The sequence below is a fragment of the Pseudorca crassidens genome, chromosome 5, assembly GCF_039906515.1.
Source record: "Pseudorca crassidens isolate mPseCra1 chromosome 5, mPseCra1.hap1, whole genome shotgun sequence".
NCBI classification, from domain to species: Eukaryota; Metazoa; Chordata; class Mammalia; order Artiodactyla; family Delphinidae; genus Pseudorca; species Pseudorca crassidens.
The window spans coordinates 115,570,401-115,576,400 of NC_090300.1; the positions used below are offsets into that span (position 1 = coordinate 115,570,401).

General features: G+C 41.1%; 1 pseudogene; it reads left to right on the forward strand.

Annotated features, from left to right (window-relative positions):
• The first annotated feature begins 4,681 nt into the window (after positions 1–4,681).
• LOC137224544 (hepatoma-derived growth factor-related protein 3 pseudogene) lies at positions 4,682–5,747 on the forward strand (annotated as a pseudogene).
• The last annotated feature ends 253 nt before the right edge of the window (positions 5,748–6,000 follow it).

A 6,000-nucleotide genomic window follows, 5' to 3' on the forward strand; every position in this document is an offset into this window, starting at 1 on the left:
TTCCTTTAGCAGTTGTAAAGCTGGTTTGGTGGAGCTGAACTCTCTCAGCTTTTGCTTGTCTGTAAAGGTTTTAATTTCTCCATCAAATCTGAATGAGATCCTTGCTGGGTAGAGTAATCTTGGTTGTAGGTTTTTCTCCTTCATCACTTTAAATATGTCCTGCCACTCCCTTCTGTCTTGCAGGGTTTCTGCTGAAAGATCAGCTCTTAACCTTATGGGGATTCCCTTGTGTGTTATTTGTTGTTTTTCCCTTGCTGCTTTTAGTATGTTTTCTTTGTATTTAAATTTTGACAGTTTGATTAATATCTTCCTTGGCGTATTTCTCCTTGTATTTATCCTGTGTGGGCAGCCTCTCTGCTAATGGGTGGGGTTGTGTTCCTGTCTTGCTAGTTGTTTGGCATAGGATGTCCTGCACTGTAGCTTGCTGGTCGTTGAGTGAAGCTGGGTGCTGGTGTTGAGATGGAGAAATCTGGGAGATTTTCGCTGTTTGATATTACGTGGAGCTGCGAGGTCTCTTGTGGACCAGTGTCCTGAAGTTGGCTCTCCCACCTCAGAGGCACAGCACTGACTCCTGGCTGCAGCACCAAGAGCCTTTCACCCACACAGCTCAGAATAAAAGGGAGAAAAAGTAGAAAGAAAGAATTAGTAGAAGTAGAAAGAAAGAAAGGAGGGAAGGAGGGAGGAAGGAAGTAAGGAAGTGGGGGGGGGGAAAGGAAAAAAGAAAGAAAGAAGATAAAGTAAAATAAAATAAAGTAAGATAAAATATAATAAAGTTATTAAAATAAAAACAATTATTAAGAAAAGAAATTAAAAAAAAAAAAAAAACATGGACGGATAGAACCCTAGGACAAATGGTGGAAGCAAAGCTATACAGAAAAAATCTTACACAGAAGCATATACATACACACTCACAAAAAGAGGAAAAGGGGAAAAAATCATAAATCTTGCTCTCAAAGTCCACCTTCTCAATTTGGGATGATTCGTTGTCTATTCATATATTCCACAGATGCAGGGTACATCAAGTTGATTGTGGAGCTTTCATCCACTGCTTCTGAGGCTGCTGGGAGAGATTTCCCTTTCTCTTCTTTGTTCTCACAGCTCCTAGGGGCTCAGCTTTGGATTTGGCCCCGCCTCTGCGTGTAGGTCGCCGGAGGGCGTCTGTTCTTCGCTCAGACAGGACGGGGTTAAAGGAGCCGCTGATTCGGGGGATCTGGCTCACTCAGGCCGGGGGTAGGGAGGGGCACGGAGTGCGGGGCGAGTCTGCGGCGGCAGAGGCCGGTGTGACGTTGCACCAGCCTGAGGTGCACAGTGCATTCTCCCGGGGGAGTTGTCCTTGGATCCCGGGACCCTGGCAGTGGCGGGCTGCACAGGCTCCCCGTAAGGGTGGTGTGGATAGTGACCTGTGCTCGTACACAGGCTTCTTGGTGGCGGCAGCAGCAGCCTTAGCATCTCATGCCCGTCTCTTGGGTCCACACTTTTAGCCGTAGCTCGTGCCAGTCTCTGCAGCTCCTTCAAGCAGCACTCTTAATCCCCTCTCCTCTCGCACCAGGAAACAAAGAGGGAGGAAAAAGTCTCTTGCCTCTTTGGGAGGTCCGTACTTTTCCCCGGACTCCCTCCCGGCCAGCCGTGCCACAGTAACCCCCTGCAGGCTGTATTCACACCGCCAACCCCAGTCCTCTCCCAGCACTCCAACTGAAGCCCGACCCTCAACTCCCAGCCCTGCCTGCCCTGGCAGGTGAGCAGACAAGCTTCTCAGGCTGTTGAGTGCTGGTCGGCACCAATCCTCTGTGCGGGAATCTCTCCCCGCTTTGCCCTCCGTACCCCTGTTGCTGTGCTCTCCTCTGCGGCTCCGAAGCTTCCCCCTTCCGCCACCCGCAGTGTCCGCCTGCGAAGGGGCTTCCTAGTATATGGAAACCTTTCCTCCTTCACGGCTCCCTCCCACTGGTGCAGGTCCCGTCCCTATCCTTTTGTCTCTGTTTATTCTTTTTTCTTTTGCCCTACCCAGGTACGTGGGGGGTTTCTTGCCTTTTGGGAGGTCTGAGGTCTTCTGCCAAAGTTCAGTAGGTGTTCTGTAGGAGTTGTTCCACTTGTAGATGTATTTCTGGTGTATCTGTGAGGAGGAAGGTGATCTCCGCGTCTTACTCTTCCGCCATCTTCCCGGAAGCCAACCCTTTCTTTTTTAAGATAAAGATTGTTTACTACTTTTTCTTTTCAATATGAATATTTTTTTCTCTTAGCTGTTGTTTTATCTTCTCACATTACTTAGTAAACTAAGATTATGCTGTTATTGCTTATCTGCCATTAATATCCCATGTGCTTTTCTGCATTAAGAGCTAGAATGACTATAAAAGATAGAAGAAAAAGCTGTACTTTTTTGTCTATGAGTGAAAAAATATAGTTAAATTTGAGAACTCTTTGAGAGTTTAGACTTTACAGTAAATTCTTAAAATGACTTAAGTTGTTCTATATCATGTCAAAGTATAGTTTCTGTAATTACAAGCATCTGGAACTTCAAAGAATGGTTTAATAATGATCTTGTGGCAATATGTAAGACCTTAAATAGCTTTACTTCAAAGCAAATCCTTGCTGAAAAGGCCTAACACTTTATTAAATTTTAATGTAATTCTTAATGCTATTATTTTTTGCTCAAATTTCCATACTTCAGAACAGACATGAGCAAAAGAGTTTGGATTTAGACAGCTTTCTCTGAGTGATTGAAGGAAGTCAGCTTTGTGCTCAGCACACTTAAAAATTTTACATTTCATAATCTTTTAGCATCTTTAATATTTAGACCACATCTAGGGAATCTAATATTCAATCACTGAATTAGATACCCCTTAAATATTTCCTTTGTAACCCTATAATAATTGTGAGTAAACATAAATTAATAAAAGTTGCTAAAAATAGATTTTGAAATTTCATCTGTTTTCCTTTTTAATTGACATTCTTTTTAAGATCACCTGACATTCTTTTTAAGATCATTGTTCCATAACGGAGAAGTCTTTGAAAGTATCAGTTTGGATCCTGGTGGTCAAACAGAAAAATGCGTATATTAGTAGAAACAATGATTGAATGTTATATTTTGAAAATATCTAGAAATCAATAAAATTGCTGTGCTTTTATTACCATACTTTACATGATATAATACATAATATAACATGGAGTTCCTCTCATTTATCTAATAATTATTGGCATATAAAGTTAGACAACTCTAAATACTTGCCTCAGAAGTTTATGTGCCCTTTGAAAATTTTGAAAATGAATTCTGAGATTCCTCATTTAGATAATGATTTCAATGTAACTATTTACTATTTCAGATTATTGTGAATATTAATTAATATGGAACTTATAAGCACAGATGTAAGTGCATAATTAAAAGTGTAGACTTCAAACCACACTGCTGGATTTAAATATTAGCTTCACTACTTTTCAGCTGTGTGACCTGAACAATTTACTTAATTTCTTTTTTTCTCAGTTTTTATAAACTAGGCATGATAATAATAGCACCTACCTCATAGAGTTGTCATAATGATTGAATTAATTAATATATGTGAAACTCCTAGATTAGTACCTGGGAAATGAGCCCTCTATAATTTTGGCATTACATATAACACATTTATATATTATATAATTATGTAAAATATATATAATATTTAGCTCTATGTGTCAATTGTCTGGCACATAGTAAGCAGTCAGTATAGTACTATGTTTTTCTTGAGATTATATTTTACAAACTTGAATATTTACCTCTTCATTTCTTTTTTGAGAGCGTTTGAGGGTAGAAAAGATACAAAGTAAAATTAACCCTTGAAAATGTATTAAGTAGTGTTTACTAGTATACTCTACTTTTTCAAGAATGATGACCCTTGGGGTACCATGTGTCTTAAGAGCAATATTTTAATATATGATACTTATTGAACATGAATGGGGTAATTTATATAGTTAAAGAAATGGTATCCCTGAGAAAATAAGTATTAAAATGAGCCATATATGAAGAGTAGAAATAAGCTGGGCAAAATATGATGGGGGGAGCTTCCTAGCAGAGAGAAGAGCACATATAAAGGATGTATGAGTGGATTAGGGAGTCTGTTGGGACTTGGCTGACTTTTTTTTTTTTTTTTTTTTTTTTTTGCGGTACACGAGCCTCTCTGCTGTGGCCTCTCCCATTGCGGAGCACAGGCTCAGGACGCGCAGGCTCAGCGGCCATGGCTCACGGGCCTAGCTGCTCCGCGGCATGTGGAATCTTCCCGGACTGGGGCACGAACCCGTGTCCCCTGCATCGGCAGGCGGACTCTCAACCACTGTGCCACCAGGGAAGCCCTGGCTGACATTTTAAAACTCCATCAGAATTATTTTTAAAAATTTAAATACAATGAAAACGTTATTGGTTTTGAGACTAAGATTGCAGGGATATATATTTCCCTCCAATTATAATAAAACTCAATGCACTTCACTCCGTAAACAAGCAGAATTTTTAAAGGATCCCGAAAAACTGATTCTAAAATTGATAAGCAATTATACCGCCTCGCCGCCGCTTCCCTTCGTCGGAGCGGCAGCTTGTCCGCCCGCCTGCCCGGCTCGAGGCCCGCGGGGAGTGCGGCGCAGTCCCTTGGCCCGCGGAGGGGCGGCCCCCTAGCCTCTTCGCAGAGCCCACGGATGACCAGGAAGGGGAGCGGCCCAGATGGCGCGTCCTTGGCCCCGCAAGTACAAGGCGAGCGACCTGGTCTTCGGCAAGATGAAGGGCTACCCGCACTGGCCGGCCCGAATTGAGGAACTCCCAGAGGGAGCTGTGAAGCCTCCAGCAAATACGTATCCTATCTTCTTTTTTGGCACCCATGAAACTGCATTTCTAGGTTCCAAAGACCTTTTCCCTTATAAGGAATACGAAGACAAGTTTGGGAAGTCAAACAAACGGAAAGGATTTAATGAAGGATTGTGGGAAATAGAAAATAACCCAGCAGTAAAGTTTGTTGGGTACCAGGCAATTCAGCAACAGAACTCTTCAGAAACCGAGGGAGAAGGTGAGAATACTGCATGCAGAGGCAAGCAGTGAGGAAGAAGGTGATAGAGTAGAAGAAGATGGAAAAGGCAAAAGAAAGAATGAAAAAGCAGGCTCAAAACGGAAAAAGTCATACACTTCAAAGAAATCCTCTAAACAGTCCTGGTAATCTCCAGGAGATGAAGATGACAAGGACTGCAAAGAAGAAGAAAATAAAAGCAGCTCTGAGGGTGGAGATGCCGGCAATGACACAAGAAACACAACTTCAGACTTGTAAAAAACCAGTGAAGGGACCTAACTACCATAATGAATGCTGCATATTAAGAAAACCACAAGAAGGTTATATGTTTGGTTGTCTAATATTCTTGGATTTGATATGAACCAACACATAGTCCTTGTTGTCATTGACAGAACCCCAGTTTGTATGTACATTATTCACATTCCTCTCTCTGTTTCGTTTTGGTGGAAAAAGACATTTTAGCCTTTTTTAAGGTTATTGATTTAATTTCATGTTATTTGGTTGCATGAAGTTGCCCTTAACCACTAAGGATTATCCAGATTTTTGCACAAGCTTATACAAGTCTAGGATCCGTTATCAAGGCAGTTATGTTCATCACTCTCCTGCCTTTTCTCCACCATCACCAAACAAACACTAAGTTAAATATAAGTTAGCATTTTTTAAAATGACCACTCAATATAATGCTTAAGGGATTTCCTCTCTGTGACAGAACCCAGGAACCAATTCCTAGATACATAATGTTGGCATACTGAAGATGAACTTAAAATTGTTCTTCAGTTTTGAGGCCATGTGTAAAGTTTAATCATATTGTAAAATACCTATTCCATATTAGAAATAGCTAGTTGACAGCGTATACTTCTCAAAACTCATGTTGTTAGTGTACACAAACTCAGTTTCTATATGTGAAGTTAGTGAGTCTTTTGTGTTACTCCAAAACAAGGCAAAGATTTATTTTTTTCCCAATCTCAGTACAATTTGAGCT